This window comes from Palaemon carinicauda, chromosome 23 (assembly GCF_036898095.1).
Source record: "Palaemon carinicauda isolate YSFRI2023 chromosome 23, ASM3689809v2, whole genome shotgun sequence".
NCBI lineage: Eukaryota > Metazoa > Arthropoda > Malacostraca > Decapoda > Palaemonidae > Palaemon > Palaemon carinicauda.
The window spans coordinates 78,924,608-78,944,225 of NC_090747.1; the positions used below are offsets into that span (position 1 = coordinate 78,924,608).

Sequence of the window (19,618 nt, forward strand, 5' to 3'; positions counted from 1 at the left end):
GTGGCCTCTCTCGCGAATGAGAGGTGAAAACTTCGTAGAAGAGACATGAAGACACTGGTGAAATCGCCCCTAAGGGCCGTAGGATCGGCAAACTGACCTATAAGGAGCAATCCTCTGAAGAAGAGTCCTTATGAGTGGCCTCCCTCGCGAACGAGAGAGGTCACAAGACTGATCCTGCAGCTGCTCAGCCCCTTGAGCATAGCTGCGGGTGCGACCGCTCAGCCCCAAGAGCATAGTCACCCGAAGTTTCCATGGCCTGACCTTGCAACCACTCAGCTCCTTGAGCATGGTTACAAGAGCGGTCGCTCAGCACCAAGAGCATAACCGCCTGAGGACCAGGAAAACCCATCCAGGAATTAATAAGGTATGAGAAGTTACCCCTCTGCAGGGGGAAGATCTCACACTGGGAAGGGAACCTCCCTCGGAAGGGAAATTACCCACCCCTGGAGGCGAACCTCCTTAGCATTCTAAGATGAACTGAAGAGCTGACAGTTGTCACGGGAGAACTTCTAAGAGAAAGATAACGCCCATGACGATGTCCAAGAGAGAGAACAGCGACAGCAGACTCCCCAGGCATAACCAGGACAGCTCTGCTTCGTTGGCACACTTTAGTCAAACAAAGAAAAACTGCATAGTTAACTGGGAAAATAAAGTTAAATAATTATTTAACAGAAATTTCCCCGGGAGGAACTCCGAAGAGTAACACCAAGGAATAGCAAAACATAAGAATTAAAAATTAAGTATGCGCCCTCCTCCCCCACTCACATACACGGGAGAAGGGGGAGGGCAGAGAACTTTAACAAAAACAGAATTATAATCGAATTATAATTATGTAACGGATCTTTGAATGTTCACAAATAGTAGGAACCACTGACCCCCGAAGGGAAGTGTTACCCACAGAAGCTTCAAAGTTAAAAATACTATTAGATTTCATTAAAAATAATTGAGACAAACGAAATAGCAACTCAACCGCAACGGGAAAGAAGCTTCCGTAATAGTACGTAATAGTAATAAAGGGTGAACGACCTCGAGTAGAGAGAGGGACCGTAGTCAATCTAAACTCCCACATTCCCTTCGCTGAGACTCCAAGTTCCCCGTAGGAAAGGAGGAACAGCGAAGATAATAGATGAATGAAGAAAGTCCAGCTATGACGATTCCCCACCTCGGCCGAGTTAACGGAAACCCGAAGGAAACGACCGAAGGACCAAGAGGGAGAGGTCGTACCCCATAACGTGAAACCACGGTGGCCTAGCACTACACCGGTGTCGTCGTACACTACACACAGCACAAGCACTGAAAAGAAAACTTACTACATTTCTATACACAAATATATGTATAAACAAAGAATGTTTATATATATATTACAAGTATAAGAAAAAAAAAAGTAAAAGACAAAAAGCATTAATGGCTGTCAAAGCGAGGGTGGGAGCAGACACGTCTGTTCATCACCCGAGCCAAAAGTAAAGTGAGCTCAGCGCACATGTGTGTGAGGGGGGGGGAGTAGCAAGCTACCCCTCCCTACCCTCCTATAACTAGCGATGGGGGTAGTAAACCCTCGTTAAAATTCTAATGGCTCGTCATTTCAGCTACGCCGAAAGTAATAACCCATATTAAATAGCGTGGTTTGTATTTCAGTTACGGAAAAAAGTCAAAATATGAAAAGAGAGCTGAAGTGTTTGACTAGGCAGCTTTAACCTAAGTGGCTTCTTGGTGTGTTGGCAAGGGGAGGGGGATTGCTTAGTCACACACTAATAAAGTGAAATAAAAAGAAATCTTAAAAAGTTTAACCGCTGAGTTCCAAACAAGCTGCAATTGTACTTCTATTAAAGAAAACTGGTTTGTACTTATGTAGTAATATACATTGAAAAACAAGCACTATCATTCAAATTACTGTATATCCCATGTCACAAGACCCTACAAGTGGAAATACGCACCCTATCAATACCTAAGCAAATTTTTGAAATAAAAAAAATGAAATTGAAGATTTCACAAGCATTTCCTAGTCGGCAGTTCTACCGTGCAGTTTTTTGTCTTGGCACTGTAAATTTTCATACATTGGATCTATTATGAAAAGTTAGGCTAATATTAACTAGCTGTACACCAAGTATCCTAATTTTATTACATATAAAAACACTAAACCAGTCGTAGATGCCATCAAAGATGTGCAGTTAATGTGCATATTTGCAAGTAGATGGCATTAGCAAGTCATCAGCTGATTAAAATAAATAAATCCCCAGTTAACTATACCTTTATTAAACAATAGTGAAGTATCAAAATAAATTCACCTTTATTACATATGAATGATAACTGTAGGCTTATATCAAGTGTGTGTGGTGAGAGAGTGCCAGTGTGTCATTACTGGGGTGTTTGAGGGTTATGAAACTCCTGTACAAATTCATCTTAGTGTTAAGATGCAAGGTGATTTTTGGGGCATTTTTCAGGGAAAAAAAAAACAAGTGAGTTATGACATGGAAAATATGGTAAAATCTTAAGACTCAATCCAAAATTTATCTGTCATAATGCAATCCATTAACAATCTATATTTGTCACTATCAATAAGAGAGCTAATCAAATTTTAATTTACTTAAAAGTTAATTCAATCTCAATATACTAAAAAGCCATATTTAATACCATTCAAATCTAACAATGCTCTTTATGGATGTTACCATTAGAATTGCCGGTAATGCAGCTAGATGGGTTTTTATAGATTCTATGGTCTCATTGAAGAACAGAAAAATTTAAACAAATTCAGAACTATGTATTTTTCCCCTAACTATACAAACCTGAGTCCCTTACATAGAAGAATACCAGCTCATACTGGAATATGGCACTTACAAGATTTAACAAGGTGTCAACAACCACTAGGTAGTTGCCAGCCCAGTAGTGGAAAAGCGCTGGGCCCTGTTTACTCACTGACAACACACTTTAATTGCAGCTGGGAATTTCTAGGGGGATGGTGAGTGGGCAAGTATAACTCACTCAGATTTTTAGTTAGGGAAAAATACAAACTACCTCCAAATTTGTCACTTGTTCTCACACATACACAAACCCTTGTCCTTTACATAGATTCATCCTTATGTGGGAGGAAGTCCCTGCTCCAACAGGATGGAAACATATTTTGGGATACTCAAATTCATGCGTAGGGATATTAAATGGTTAGGGATCCTGGCACCACATGCACCAAAGATTTTGCAATACTTGAAGGTACAAGCCCCTGGCATTAAGGGTTGTTCTCAAGCTGAAAATCTGCATCCTAAGACTTGGCTAAATGTGTATAATGGATTTGCCTGTTATTCCAAATGCCTGCCTACATTACACTTCCCCTCGTAAGGTGTATGAGGAAAAGACTACTACTGTATACCTAAGCATAAAACAGCAAAATGCTAAGTGGAGCTTACCTACATCGATATCAAGTTTCAGCAGACAAGGTGAAAAGAAAAGATGAGGCCAGTTACTCTTTATTTTCATCCCAAACTTTCTTGTAACCTTTGCCCTTGATCAGGAGCTATTGATCCTGTGAGAGGAGCCAAGGTAACTGTACCATCTGCTATGCTGCTACAACAGGTCCAAGAGGAAAGGTACCTAGGTACCCGAAGGTTACATCCTGCAGGTAATGGGCAGTAAACAAACGTTTTGACATTTCCATAACCTTGCCTGTCGCACCTGTGCCAGAGAGATACTTTCTAAATGCCAGTGAGGCACCAACACTTATGATCTGTGATCTGGCATGAAGGCCTTCCTGTAGAGGAAGGACAGGGAGGTGACAAGGTACAGTCAATGACCTCCCATAACCAAGAAGAAATGGTATTTTGTAAACTTTCTTCACCTTACCCATGCTAACAAACAGGTACTGCAGGTTCAATATAATTTCTTGAATCTGCTCACGATAACGCCTCAGAGCCCTCACAGGACAAAATAGTACCTGATCAAGTTCTCTCTCGAAGGCTTGCAACCTGAAAAGATAAAAACAGGATCCAAAACTGTTGGTTTTGTGTTTTAGCAACAAACTCGGGGATGAAGGTAAACATGACCTGCCTCCAACCCCTTAAATGAGTGTTGATGTTGAAAAAGAGGCTGTGAAGCTTACTAACATGTTTAGCATGAGCCAAAACGTGCAGGAAACCAATTTCAAAGAGTAAAACTTCCTATCTCTAGCTTACTTCACTACATTTTAGGGAGGTGGTCTAACTTCAACTGGAGGACAGGTCTGTTCGAAACTTCATAAGAGCATTGAGATTTCCACCAAAGAAGAAATGCCTATTCCCTTTAGCTGAAAGACTTTGCTCAAGGTTGAGCGATGGCGTTTTACAGCCGAAACAGTTTCTCCTTGCGAAGATAAAACAAAGTTAGCTATGAGCACAATATAAACTCCGAGAGGAGAGAGAACCCCTCCCATGACACTAAGCACAGAATATGGCTTATTTGGCCTGATACAAAAGATGGAGGATCTATGGAGGCATCTAGGAATCTCTCATGCAGCTTCTTGTGAAAAGCCTTTCTCCGATTAGATGCTGGATAACCTTCATGCATGGAATTGAAGGAATTCCACTGCATTGTGAAAGACCTGGGTATGTGGTTAGCACACCAGATCGGGAAGAGGTGGCAGTTCCCTTAGGGAGTCTATTACCAGAAATAAAAGGCATGGGTACCATTCTAAGGCCACTGGAGTTGGATTGAGGTTGGACAATACACTTTAGAAGAGGCCAAGAGGTGGAAAAGCATAAGCATGTAGGTCGTCCCATGGGTGCAAGAACGCATCCTTGACCCCTGCTCTTGGATCTGGGAAAGGAGAGCAGTAAAATGAAGCTTGTGGTTTAACAAGTTGCATTCAGTTCTATAGTAGGTATCCCCCCAACAAAGTCAAGATCTGTTGCAATATGGGAACTCAAGGACCATTCTGAACCACTACTTGAGTCTCTCTCCTCTTGGTCACCAATTATGGCAAAACTGCAAATGTGATTTTTACATTTAATAGGTTATATGGTTCTCTGGATCGCGAACGATCAAAATCGCAAAGAAAGAACCTGAGAACGGGATCGCTGACTATACACCAGGTCAATGTAGTAAATGTTTCAATGGAAAAATACAATAAACCACAGTTAGTTGTAATGAACTAAAAGAAAAAAAAGTTGGAACTTAGCGAAGAAATGCATTTCAAGCTCGTTTCATCGTGTACAAATTTTATGGTAGTTTAGGTTATGTCCAAATACTTATTGGACCCTACAAACCAAGGAGCATGTAACTTAAAACCCACATTTTATAGTTACATGCAACCTACAGGCAAATGATATTGAATAATTAGAGATAAATAATAATGGGGCAAAATTGTTTAATACAGGTTGCTGTCAGAAATTTGAAACTTTCCATAGTAGGCTTACCTAAAGAATTCTTTATCACCATATATACCTGGTCCTTGTCCGAATTAACCCTTAAAATACGGGACTGCAACAACAATACTGACTGAACTCAAAATCGGTCTCTGAAAAGAATAATTTACTTAGTAGGATTACTAGTAAATAGCTGAAATAAAACAAACTGAGGACAAAAATATTACAAGACTTAAATGTAAAGGATAAATAAGGAAGTAAATGTACATCTCTCTCTCTCTCTCTCCCTCCCTCCCTCCCTCCCTCCCTCCCACACACACACACACATATATATATATATATATATATATACATACATATATACACACAAATATATATATATACACAAATACATATATATATATATATATATACATATATATATATACACACAAATATATAAATATATACACAAATACATAAATATATATATATATATATATATATATATATATATATATACTGTATATATATATATACATATATATATATATATATATACTGTATATATATATATACATACATATATATATATATATATATTCTTCATCATTGCTATCAAATGCCAAATTACACTCAATTTTGTTTCTTGGTGAAGGTAGTCAAGTTGAATCTGAAGTGGAAGGTGGTAAAAAAAATATAACAAATTTGAAAGTAATTTGTATTTTTCGTAGTATACAAACCTGGAGCTATTTATAGGGGTATACTTTCTGCGTAGCTGAAAGACGAGCCATGATAATTTTAGTGGGGGATAACTACCTCATCCGCTAGTTAGCGGGTGGAGGGTGGGGTAGTAGACTGGCTACCCAGGTCACTCACACCTCTCGGCTGAATAACCACTTTGCTTTATGGCAGGACTTCTTGGAGGACAGGGTGGCAGGACAATTTGTATAAACAGCTTCAGGTTTGTATACTAGGAAAAAAATACAAATTACTTACAAATTTGTTATTCATTCCGGCGTAAATACAAACCCTACACTATTTATAGGGATGACTAACACATAGGAGGGAGGAAGTCCTCACAGACTGGCCTTGGCCATGACCCGGGGTCCTCTCTATTTAGATCTGTGATCGATGGTAGAAGGAACCCTACCCTCGCTAAAATCAAGTGCCGATATGAAGTAATGCACTGATAGCGGCTTGTAGAAGCATGTGTGTGAGTGGAACTAACAGTGTGGCTTGTCTTTAACTTAGGAACTCTAGTACAAAACCTATTGTTCTTAAGACTTACCCAATACCCTCCCTCAAAAAGGTATTGGGGACGTAACAAAGTATTATTCTATACTTAGTAGGCACAAGGGAAATGATTCTTACCTGCAGCGAGGTGAAGTCAGCTATGCTGAGGCTTGCGGAGCTGTTTTCCCCAGAGGGGAGAAGGTGAAAGGAAGAAAGGAGCCAGTCATTCTTACTCATTCACCCTAAACTAATCCAGGTAACCTCAGCCCTCAACCCTCTGCTACTTGTCCATCAAGGAGCCCGAGGTGTTTAGACCATTTGTTGTGCGACCACCACAGGACTGATGGAAAAGGTCTCCATGTTCCTGTGTGTTACGTCTTTGCAGGTAGTGGGCCGTGAAGGTCGATTGACGCTTCCACATGCCCACTTACAGAATCTGCGCCACAGTAGTTTCTTAAACGCCATGAACGTAGCAACGCCACTGACATTACGTGCTCTGGGTCTTAGGATGGAAGAGGGTCTAGATTGAGAGCAATCTCAATAGCCTTCCGATCCCAGAGGGGAAGGAAATCCTTGTGATGCTCCTCTTGACCTTCCCTGTGCTGGTCAACAGTGCCGACACACGGGGGAGAGCTGGTGTCGATCTTTTAAGGTAACACCAGACTCCTCACTGGGTAAAAGCCCAGTTGAAGGGTCTTTGGTTACCGAACGAAGACTCTCTATCCGAAATGGGCTGTACCTAGGGTACAGCACTCGGATTTCAAGTCATGGCAATCCACTCAGGAACGCCGCTGAGGATTACTTCTCCCCGTCTCCTAGAGTAGGAGACATCAGAAGATGGATCATACAACACACTAACTCTCTTGGTCAAAGCCCATATAGAAAGGGCCATCTCCCATGTAAGCAAGCAATCTGCTGCCTAGCATAAATGTTCTTAGAGAGGGGCCTTCAGGGACTAAAGGACCCGACCCGCGTTCCCAGGCGGAGGTCGAGATCCGTTGGGGGACAAGTTATCTCAAACTTAGTATAAGTAACGGCATTGATAGGAGAGAATCCCCTACCACGACATCAGTCACAAAGGACCGAACACCTTTGCCTGGAAGACCGACGCTGAAAAGTGTCTGAGGTGCCTAGACATCTTTTCCGCAACTCGTTGCGAAAAGCCCCTCAGAGAGGTGATGTAGGGACCGTTCCAAGCGTGAAGTCAAAGCAGAGCTAAGGCTTAGGAAAGTGTAAGCATGTGGCTGCTTGGAAGATCGTGTCGTGGACGAAGATCCCTCGGAACTCCGTCGGGAGCTGCAGAAGGTCCAGGAACCATTCAGCGGGATGCCATCGCAAAGCTATTGGAGTCATTGATAAGATCTTGCTTATCCTGACTTGGCTGAGGACTTTCTCACCAGACCGAATGGGGGAATAAGCGTACACCTTTAATCTGCCCCACCGATCTTGGAATACATCTTGTTTCAGGGCCTGATGAACAGTCGAGCGGGAGCCTGAATTTCAGGGCCGTTGGGGAGCATGACCACAATCGGGGATCTCACAAAGTTAAGACTTTGGTGACAAGATGATTCAAAGACACTAGGAGCCCACTATCTGAGTGGTCTGTTCAGATTATCTGCAAGCACATTCCTGGTAGAGTGGATGGGGGGCACCTAGCTGTACTCGTCCATCTGAGGCTTCCTACTGCTAGATGGTTCTATATGAGAGGTGAATACTGATATCTTTCTGAATCGGGCCAATGAACGAGGAAGGAATGGTGCGGTATATGCCCCCCCCCCCTTTGATGCATTAATGAGAGCATTGGATCCATAGGACAGACAAGAAGATAGGCCTCTTAGCAGAAGCTGTCGTCTGCCGCCCACCATCAGCGGTTCGTCCAGCGGGGGGGGGGGGGGGGGGGGGGGATTGCATAGCAATAAACACATCTCGAGGTGATGCGAGACGTGCAACTATTTGCACGTTCTTGTAATGAAGGGGAGGAGCCTGTCCACCCTCCTATTATTATTATTATTATTATTATTATTGCCACCAATCTAGTGTGGTTGGCCAAATAAGACCGATACCCAACGGGAAACCAGTTAATCAGTACAGCTTATGTTTCTAAAAGCGAATCTCCATTGAGATTGCCTTCCGCACAGGAGACCGGACGGTAATTACCGAACGCATCCAACCAAACCCAAGTGGAGATTGAGACGTATATCCAATCTATTGTTGGATGGGTAATAAGCATAAGTCTACTACGGAGTAGTAACATCGAACTGTGAGCATGACAAGCATACATGCGTAGCTTGACAAAGTCATGTCCGGAACTCAGTTGGAGAACGTTTGAAAACATTAGTAACGAGATTCCTCCTTCTTAGGATGAAAACGTTCGTACTTCTCAGTCTCCGATCGGTAAAAATAGCATTTATATTGAATGTTTCCTACAAGGGGAGAGAGATGCTTATTAGAAGTTTCCGGTCAGAGTCATTGTAGGAAAATATGACTTCAGATCGGGAGAAAGGGAAAAGTGCCTATAAGAAGGCAGAATGTAAATGCTGTATGTCTGGTTACAGGAAAGTATCCAGTATTGAACTGAATACCCTAGTTTCATTAAGGGATGTAGCTATCCAACTTAGTAGAACGGAGTTCTAATTGCCAGATGTATATAGCCCTTATTGGCAGAAAGCTGGCATGCATGCATATGTACTTGTCCATCTGCGCTAGCGCAGGCGTAATCTCTGCCTCCAGGAAACGTTTGCAAAGAATCCGGTTGCGGGAATAATGTATGTGCGACATTACCACCCAGGAATTTTTTTATCGTGACTAGCTGTAATAATTTTTTGAATGAGAGCGCGCATGTTCTCAAACAAAATGTACAGTTATAGAAGCGATCATTTCTCCTTTGGTTTGCCCCTCCTCTCTATGGGATAGGCTAGCCAGCGTTCATACACAGACAAGGATGTATACAGTAGTTCCCTGTGGTCGGGGTTTGAAAAGTTCATAAACGTAATGCAAAGCTGCCCACGCTGTTGCTATCGTTTGTAAACGTAAGCTAACACTGTTCCTTCGGAACTAATTGTTCGAGACAATAACCCTGTAAGCGTAGAATAAAAAGTCTCATAAGCCTATCGTGTAACACGATAAGTCGTTGTACCCAAGGTACAATGACAGGAGCGGCTGACTCCATCAAACGGTGGAACCCGAGTTTTATGACAATAACCTCATGGTTTTGTCTTGGCTAGAGTGCATGCTTCGGGAAGGCTTATGGCCTTCATGAAGTTTTAATCCCTGTTGAAGTTCTGTAATACTTATTCAGGAACAAGAGTCTCCCGAGAAGGGTAAAGTCTCATATGTGGGGATTTGCTTCAAGGACCAGACATAGACTGCCATCAACCGTTTTACTGTACCCGAAGTTGTTGCCATCAAACGTTTTCTCGCTAGTGAGAAAAACTACCGTCTAATTCAGGCAAGGCCTGCCCGGGGAAATGAACTGGAATGAAAAGAACTTTTTTTTTTTCCCGCTAATTTCTGTCCCAGCAGTTGAGGGTTTCTCGATGACAAGAAAATATCGCAAGCCGCCTGGTAACCCAACCACTCGAAGCGGAGGGTGGAGGGAAATGATGGTGGTTTCGTTCGAAAACGAAAGGATCAGTGCTGGCAAGACCAGCCTAGCTCACATAGTGATCAGCTGGGAGTGTAGAGGGGTGGAGGTCGACTGTAGAGTTATCAAACAAAACTCTGGATCGGGACAAGAACCTAGAGGTTTGAATTAATTTTGTGAATTCCTTTCTCACGCTCCTAAGGGATCATGAATTTATTTCGCGCGACCCTAAGGGATCATTGTGACAAGAATCCGCAGGAACTCTGTTGCTGATTCCTGATGGAATCTTCAGGAATCGTGTCGTGTGAACCCACAGTGGTTCACGTGACCAGAAGCATCATCAGAACCCAAAGGAACTATAATCATAGTTACTTGTAGGGAGACGGAAACCCTTAGGCAGGCAGGTATCCCTCAAGGTTTAGGAACCTCAGCAGGTTTCTCAACCCTCTTGCCTGAGGGAGGCTTCCCGGCAGGCAAGATCGGCACAGGCTTACCCTTAGGGATAGGATCTGGGCGTAGTTGCGTGGGCGACTGCTGTCTCTGCAGTGATTGAGGCCTATGAGACTGAAGAGACTGATGGGTGTCTCTCCTTGAAGGAAGGTTATCCCTTGCCGCCCGAGAAGGGAGAACAGTATTTCTTCTGAGGACGAGGTAGCCACCAAAGAGAGGCGGGTTTGGTTCTAAGAGATGTTAAACCGCAAGAACCCTCTCTTGACCGAGACGGAAGAACGTCAAGAGCTGGCGCTTGGAGAGCGTCGAGCGATGCTGTTCTGTTGCGTGACAAAGAGCGAGGAAGAGCTATGTCTAGAGGTGGGAATCCAGGGGAAAGTAACAGAGGATCGCGAACCACGATCGCACGCTCTATAAGAACTCGCGCGGCTAGGAACCTCATCACTAATTCCTGTTGGGATGGGCGTACCCAAGAGATCAACATAGTGTTGGACCATTCACGCCAAGATGGTCGCGCGCATAGAGTTTGCTCGCACGCTTCAACATACCACTGATCGTGCGTGCTTAGACGGTCGCGCGTGGAGAGTTGTTAGCGAGCGCCAAGTTGGACGTGTGCGCCTAGTTGGTCTTGGTGGACTAGTTTCCCGAGAACCAGAAGGTTCAGCGTGATCGTGTGAACCCCAAGAGGTCGCGCACTTAGGAGATACTATAACTCCTTGCTACGATAAACCTAGAGGTTCAACGTAGCGCAGATCGCGAAAGCGCGAACACTCAACACGATCAGTCCGAGAACTCTGTCGTAAGAGTAAGACTCTTGATGACGAGGGTCAAGAGAACCCGAAGGTTCAGCGTGTTCTGTGTTGCGAAACTCTGAAGGTTCAGCGCACCGAGAAACCGAAGTTCCTCTTTCATGAGACAACGAAGTGTCAGCGTGACCTAAATGTACATGAACCAAAAGGTTCCACGTAGCTGTGTTGCGAGACCCCGAAGGGTCAGCGTAACGGGAAATCGAAGTTTCCCTGTCACAAGACACCAAAGTGTCAGGGTGACTACCGGCACAAGAGCCCGAAGGCTCAGGGTAACCTGTGTTGCGAGACCCCGAAGGGTAATGCAACGGAAAACCGAAGTCTCCTTGTCGCGAGACACCAAGGGGTCAGCATGACTGATGGTACACAAGCCCGAAGGATCAGCGTGATCATCGTTACGAGAGCCCGAGGGGCTCAGCGTACCTGAAACCAGAAGGTTCTAAGTCACGTGAACTCAAAGTCCAGCGCGACGGAGGCCGGATGGACTCCTAACGTCATGAGAACCCGCAGGATCAACATGACAAGAGCCTGAAGGCTCACAATCACTAGGAGAACCAGCAGGTTCAGAAAGACGTCTCATCCCAGCACAAGGAGGAGAAACATCCAGGATGGAGAGGGGTCACAAACCCTTCCATCCTAAAAATCCTCCGGAGAGGAACGCAGAGCAGACTCCGCCCGAGGGGGAGACTGATCCAGCTCTAAAGATAACTCCCCCGCAGGGGAGGTTTGTTCTCTTGAAGGAGAAAGTCGCTCAAGACAAGGCTCTCACTCCGCCCCTGGAGGAGAACCATAAGCGTAAGGGGGGGGACTGCCAATGCCCAGAGGCGGTCTTCTCTCGAGAACGAGAGACTCATTCCCCAAAGGGAAAATCTGCTTTGGAGAAAGCTCTGCCACCACCCCTGGTGGATCTCAAAAACTCCTACAAGTTTTTCTCTCGTGAACGAGAGAAAAGTTTTCCCCAAAGGAGATCCCCTAGAACAAGATTTCTCCCAGCCCTATGGGAAACAAGCGTAGGCGTACGACATACATTGGTCACTGAACAAACTATATCGCGAACGAGAGAGAAGTCCTCCCAAAGGAGAACATCGCCCAAGACAAGCTTTCTCCCAGCTCTATGGGAAAAAAGCGTAGGCGTAATAATCTCTCTCTCTCGCGAACAAGAGAGAAGTCCTCCCGAAGGAGGGACATCGCCTAAGACAAGCTTTCTCCCAGCTCTATGGGAAAAAAAGCGTAGGCATAATAATCTCTCTCGAGACAAGCTTTCTCCCAAAAGACATAGGCGTAATAATCTCTCTCGCGAACGAGAGAGAAGTTCCCCTCGAAGGAGGAACAAGCCTTGAACTTTCTTTTCCCCACTCAAGGGGAAGAAGCACAGTCTTCGGCAACGAGATAGCAGAAGCAGAACTCGTCGAGCTGTCCGCAATTCTTCCCGAAAGAGGGAAGGTTTGCTGAGACAGCCCAACTCCGGGGAAGGTTAATACTCCCTCGTAAGGGAAGGTTCTCCAATCCCTGGAGGCGAACCTCCTGGCAGCAATCTATGCTTCCCTTCTACAAGCCTTGTTCAAGTTGAAGGTTGGCAACGAGTGCTACCTCGTAACGTGGGCAGTTCACGAGTTGCCACATGAAGTGCAGAATATCAACCGGAAGCGGCCGATTGCGTTCTATGTCGCTACTATCTGTAGAAAAGAAAATAAAAGTAGTGATGAATTACAATTCATAACTCCGCTGCATAACATGAACTATTTGGAGAATAAGTCACCTTCCTTGTAAGAGAATTCCTCGAAATGGAGCTTAACTGTTATAAACTTTAACTCAAGTAATGAAACAAACACACAGGAGTGTTGAGGATCTGCCGACTACCACCGCAAGGGAGGGCGGCAAGGTAGGGGAGTAGCATCAAACCATGACAAATCCCTTACGGCGGAGACTGCCAGATACGTTGTCCACAGTAATTAAAGTTGAAAGTTTTTAACAATAAAAAAGTATATCTCCATTTACAGACAGTCCCCAACTTACGAACACAATAGGGACCGAGAGTCTGTTCGTAAGCTGGATTGTTCGTAAGTCGTTAGAGTTAAATTTTGGTCTAGAGTAAGCGTAACCTGACTCAAGAGGTCTACGATTTTCAGCCGTAGAAGTCAACAAATAGCCCCATTTCATATAAAATAGGTTATTACAAATATTTTACTTTACCATATTACAGTAGTCTATAATACTGTAAAGTTCAGTACAGTAGGTTGTTGTTAGTCGTGGCGATCAATTTCTCACGAAACAAAAACACGGCATTCGATTACACAGCTGATATATATATATATCTCTCTCTCTCTCTCTCTCTCTCTCTCTCTCTCTCTCTCTCTCTCTCTCTCTCTCTCTCTCTCTCTCTCTCTCTCTCTCTCTCTATCTTATACAATACTTACATATAGATGAAGAAACTAAAATTAGTTTTCTTAGTGTCAATTAAATACGAAAAGAAAAAATTATGCAGTCTACATCCATTTCAATCGTAGCTAAAAATACGGCATCTGATTTCATCAGCAAACCACTATTTTTTGGGAAACATCATTTTATTCTAGAAAATTGCTACTATTTAAATAGTTAATTGCACATTAAGAAAGCGTGTACTTTTGTTTTTACATTTCGGGTAAGTTTTAAAAATCGAGTATTGTTGATTTCTTTTTGTTTTACTTTTGGCTGTGATCAGATCAGCTGAAGTCTAGCTGCCGCTCTTGAGAGCGTACGAATACACTAACAAATTATCGTTTACATCATTTCTTAACTTATTCAAATCGTCTATACAGTATTGATATTACATAAGCACCAATGTGTTATAACCCATCAAATTTTTCTGTTTATTACATTTAAAACTCACACACACTCACACTACTTTTCACTACCTCCCATTCCTTACCTCTCTCTATCTCTCTAACAAATGATATCTTTGTTGCTCCTCAAAGTTTCATTTATATTGAAAATCAATCATGATTCAATTTTCCTTACTTTCTCCAATCTCGCACCATGTCACATCGAACGTTATAACGGTAACTTAATTGTTCGACAACTTTAAAAATCGGGCTAGTACTTGCTTCTTCTCATACTTTTTTAGATGGTTTCATAATTGAGGGGGATACAAGTTGACTTATAACTGAAGTTAGGAAAAGTATTTTGGATATGGAATGGACAATCATCTTTAGTAACAGTTTAGAATTATCGTAAATTATCATTCTGTCATTAGCGGCAGTTTGTTATTGATGATTAAACGTGGGCCCCCCCCCCCCAAAAAAAATAGTTTTCCTACTTTGCTACGTATGTAGGATTTTATATAGATACAGTAAATAATATTTGTAATAACATATTTACTAAAAGCTTTTAATATTATTATTTATCACTTTCATCATGCACGTTTAATGCCTTCGTTTGTTTATTATGATGGAAGGTTTCCGTTTTAGGTGGCGTCATAAAGAAAAACATTATATAAATTCCATTCATTTAATTTATTTGGAAGTCCTAAGAAAAATTAAGTAGAACATTGGTAATAACAAAATCAACATATACTGTAGTCAATACAAGTCGGGAGTGGCGCTAATTTCAAAATTTAAACTTGCGATGAAATCTACGGATGTTTACAAACATGTTTGGACTTCCGTCAATTTGTGTTCGTATGTCCGGATGTTCGTATCTTGGGGAGCGTCTGTATACATATACAGTATACATCCATATATATTTATAAGATAAATGAACACACACACACAAGAGAAAAAAAAATTAAACAAAAACAATCATGGCAAGTCTTTGTGGGAGAGAAAGGCAGCATGTCCGTTCTCTCCCGAGCCATAAAGTAAAGTGGTTACTCAGCCGAGAGGTGTGAGTAAGTGAGGTAGCCAGCCTACCCCACGCCCCACCCGCTAACAAACGGATGAGGTAGCTATCCCTCATTAAAATTATCATGGCTCGTCTTTCAGCTACGTCGAAAGTACACCCCTATAAATAGCGGAGGGTTTGTATTTACGCCGGAAAAAAAGCTGTTTTAGAATAACATCCGGGAACTTGTGCATAAATATTTGGAAGCTCGTAATTGGTATTAAAAAAAATAATAGCTTGCACAAGTGAACACAAGCAACACATGCACAATGCCAATAACTCACCATTAGTCTCCTAAATGTAAACAAAAATGGGGTTAAAGTGAGAAATACTTTGCATCTTAACCGATCAATACACAAGTTATTAGGTAAATGAATAAAAAACATGGGGCATTTCTAGAACAAAACTTTAACTACAGTAAATGATGTTCTTTCACCCAATTTTACCTTTAAATTCCACTGCAAGTAAGCCGTTCAACAGTTATGGACCCCCTTCCCGAAGAATACGTGGGAACCTGGTATTTTGGGTGTGCGAAAAAAGAACAAAATGTGATAATTAACACTTTTGAAATTTGTAAAAAGGGACAGAACCTAACAAACCCACCTAACCTAGCCTAGTAGTTCCCAGGCCTTAACCCACAAAGGACGACCCGTCCATATAATGGATGCATTAATTGCCATCAACTTGCGAGCGTCTATATTGAGGATGCATTTTTTTCATCCTTACTCCCTCATACGTATGACTTTAGCTCTGCCTTCTATGACGTCACAAGCTACTTTAACCAATCAGTGATCGTTTACAAAGCAGTTGCCAGAAATATGACAAATTCGTAGATAATTTGTATTTTTCCTAACCATACAAACCTTAGCTATTTAAATACGGTATTACTTTCGGCATAGCTGAAATGACGAGCCATTAGAATTTTAACGAGTTTACAACCCCCTCGCTAGTTAGCGAGGGGGTAGCTAGCTACCCCTCCACCCTCACACACCAGTGAACTAGTTCACTTTGCTTAAAGGTAGGACTTCCCAGGGGACAGGGCTGGCGGGCAAGTTTGATTAAATAGCTAGGGTTTGTATGGTTAGGAAAAATACAAATTATCTACGAATTTGTCATTTCTTCCCTAACCGAAATACAAACCACGCTATTTAAAAAGGGTGACAAGTCCCAGCCGTAACTGGCTTTTGGCTTTTGCCCGGGGACTCAGTATCTGAGTGTGTAGAACTCAAGATAAGGAGTCCCTGCACCTCGCAAGTACCTTGCTCTGCAAGGACCGCGGCCTACGTAAGCTTGTGTGTGAAGGAATGAAGTGTGACTCATCCTAGGAAGTTGACCTGGAGTCCTTTAGATGGAATTCTAGGTTATCTTAATACTAGGAACACAAGGAAGCATGGTTTACCTGCAGTGGTTTGAGGTCAGCTGTGCAGAGAACCCAGGCTGCTGCTTTCCCCAAGAGAGGGGAGGATAAGGGCCAGGCATACCTTTTCATTCATGCAGACTAAAACCGGGTAACAATGCCCTCAACCTTCTGCTACTTGTCCATTAAGGAGCCTGAGGTTCAAACCAGCTGTTGTGCAGCCACCATAGGGCCGACAGAGAACGTATCGCGCCTCCTGTGGGTCACGTCTTGCAGGTAGTGGGCTGTGAAGGTCGCTCGACGCTTCCAAACCCCTGCTTGTAGAACCTGCATCACTGAGTAGTTTCTCTTGAATGCCAGGGACGTAGCGATGCCTCTGACATCATGTGCTCTAGGGCGACGTGACGGAGGAGGGTCTGGATTCAGGGAATGGTGGATGACCCTGCGAATCCATGCTGAGATAGTATTCTTAGTGACCCTCCTCTTCGTCCTTCCTGTGCTCACAAACAATGCTTGCACTCGTGGACGAACTGCAGCTGTTCTCCTAAGATAGAGCCTCAGACTCCTTACTTCGCACAGTAGGAGATGGTCTGGGTCATCTGTTACAGAACGTTGACTCGAAATCCGGAAAGAGTCGAACCGGGGGTCCGGCACTCCTGGATTTTGAGTCTTGGCCACAAACTCAGGGACGAACCTGAACGTTACCTCTACCCATACCCTTGAATGGGCGATGACATATGAGAGACCATGAAGTTCGCTGACTCGTTTGGCCGAGGCCAAAGCAAGTAGGAACACAGTCTTCCAAGTCAGGTGGCGATCAGAAGCCTGGCGTAATAATTCGAACGGAGGTCTCTTAAGAGACCTGAGGACTCGAACCACGTTCCATGGAGGTGGTCTCACTTCCGACTGAGGGCAGGTAAGTTCATAACTTCGTATGAGTAGAGAAAGTTCCAGCGAGGAGGAAATGTCCATTCCTTTTAGCCTGAAGGCAAGACTTAAGGCTGAGCGATAGCCTTTCACTGCCGAGACTGAAAGGCGCATTTCTTCCCGCAAATACACAAGAAACTCGGCTATTGCTGGAATAGTGGCATCGAGTGGAGATACCCCTTCCATGACACCAACCACAGAAGACTCTCCACTTCGCCTGGTAGACTCCTGCGGATGACTTTCGCAGGTGTCCAGACATCCTTTCCGCAACTTGTTGCGAAAAGCCTCTCTCTGTGAGGAGATGCTGGATAGTCTCCAGGCGTGAAGCCTCAGCGATGCTACGGCTTTGTGGAAGATGTTGGTGTGTGGTTGCTTGAGTAGCTCGTGTCGAGGAGGGAGTTCTCTCAGGAGTTCCGTCAGGAAGGTCCGGGAACCACTCTGCATGATGCCATAGCGGAGCTACTAAGGTCATTGACAGGTTGACTGATATTCTGGTCTTGTTGAGCACCCTTCTCATCAGACAGAATGGGGGAAAGGCGTAAACATCGATGTTGTCCCACCGTTGTTGGAAGGCATGGAAGGCATCTTGCCAGAGTGCCTTGGGGTCCGGGACTGGGGAGCAGTACAGCGGAAGCTTTAAATTCGAGGCTGTCGCGAACAGATCCACCGTCGGGGAACCCCACAAAGTCAGGACACTGTTGGCTACTAGAGGATCCAAAAGACCACTCGGTACTCACTATCTGGGATGCTCTGCTCAGACTGTCGGCGAGCACATTCCTTTTGCCTGGAATGAAGCAAGCCGATAGTGAGTTGAGTGGACTTCGGTCCATCTCAGTATCTCTACTGCAACATGGGATAGCTGTTGTGAAAAGGTACCTCCCTGCTTGTTGATGTAAGCCACTACTGTGGTGTTGTCGCTCATCACCACCACGGAGTGACCCGCCAGGTACTGTTGGAACTGTTGAAGTGCTAGATATATGGCCTTCATCTCTAGCAGGTTTAGGTGGAGGCACTTTTCTGATTCTGACCATCAGCCTGAGGTCCTGTGGTTCAGAACGTGCCCCCCCCCCCCCCTTTCCTTTGAGGCGTCCGAGAACAGCATCAAATCCGGGGGGAGGACGAGAAGAGCCACTCCCTTTCGGAGGTTTTCGTCTGTCACCCACCATTGAAGGTCCGTCCATTCCGCAGGACCCATAGGGACCAAAACGTCCGGGGAATCGTGACCTTGATTCCACCGGGACTTGAGTCGCCATTGCGGGGATCTCATCCTGAGGCGCCCATTTGGAACTAGACGGGCCAGAGAGGAAAGGTGACCGAGGAGACGTAACCACGATTGGGCTGGGAGTTCTTCTCGTCTGAGGAAAGGATCTGCGACCCTCCTCAGCCTTGCTATCCTGTCGTCTGATGGAAAGGCTTTGTGGAGATTGGTGTCCAAGATCATGCCTAGATATACTAGTCGTTAAGATGGAAGCAGAGAAGACTTCGAGATTTACCATGATCCCTAGATCTTGGCAAAGTCCCAGAAGCTTGTCCCGGTGTCGAAGAAGGGTCGACTCCCGAGTCTGACAGGATCAGCCAGAAGTCCAGAAAGAGGAGACGGATGCCATTCCTGTGTGCCCACGAAGAGATCAGGGTGAACACACTGGTGAATACCTGAGGTGCTGTGGAGAGACCGAAACACAGCACCTTGAACTGGTAGATCTCGTTGTCTAGGCTGAATCTTGAGTACTTCCTTGAAGACGGAAGGATTGGGATCTGGAAGTACGCGTCCTTCAGATCCAGTGTACGCATGAAGTGTTGAGGTCTCGCTGCAAGTCTGACAGTGTCTGCTGTCTCCATGCTGAACAGAGTTTGTTTGACAAACTCTGTTCAGAGCCGAGAGGTCGATGACTGGTCTCCAGCCTCCAGACGCCTTCTTTACCAGGAAGAGTCGGCTGAAGAAGCCTACAACCGTCGACGACCTCTTGGAGAGTATCCTTCTTTAGCATGGTCTCGACTTCTGCCCATGGCATAGGAGCTCAACGACACTGGATTCGCTGTCAGGGGAGGTAGAGATGTTGTGAACGGGACGCGATATCCCAGACTGATTACGGAT

At 44.2% G+C, this 19,618-nt stretch overlaps 1 long non-coding RNA gene across 2 annotated transcripts in view; it reads right to left on the bottom strand.

The window, feature by feature from the left end:
- Positions 1-19,618, bottom strand: part of LOC137616970 (uncharacterized) — a 65,834-nt gene that overhangs the window by 10,421 nt on the left and 35,795 nt on the right. Inside the window, exons 2-3 of one of the 2 annotated variants that reach the window (XR_011039533.1) lie at positions 15,686-15,753; positions 5,379-5,479 (exon numbers count right to left, since the gene is read on the bottom strand). This is a non-coding gene — a long non-coding RNA (uncharacterized lncRNA). The remainder of the gene's footprint in view (positions 1-5,378; positions 5,480-15,685; positions 15,754-19,618) is intronic. The other variant, XR_011039534.1, reaches the window with a different exon arrangement.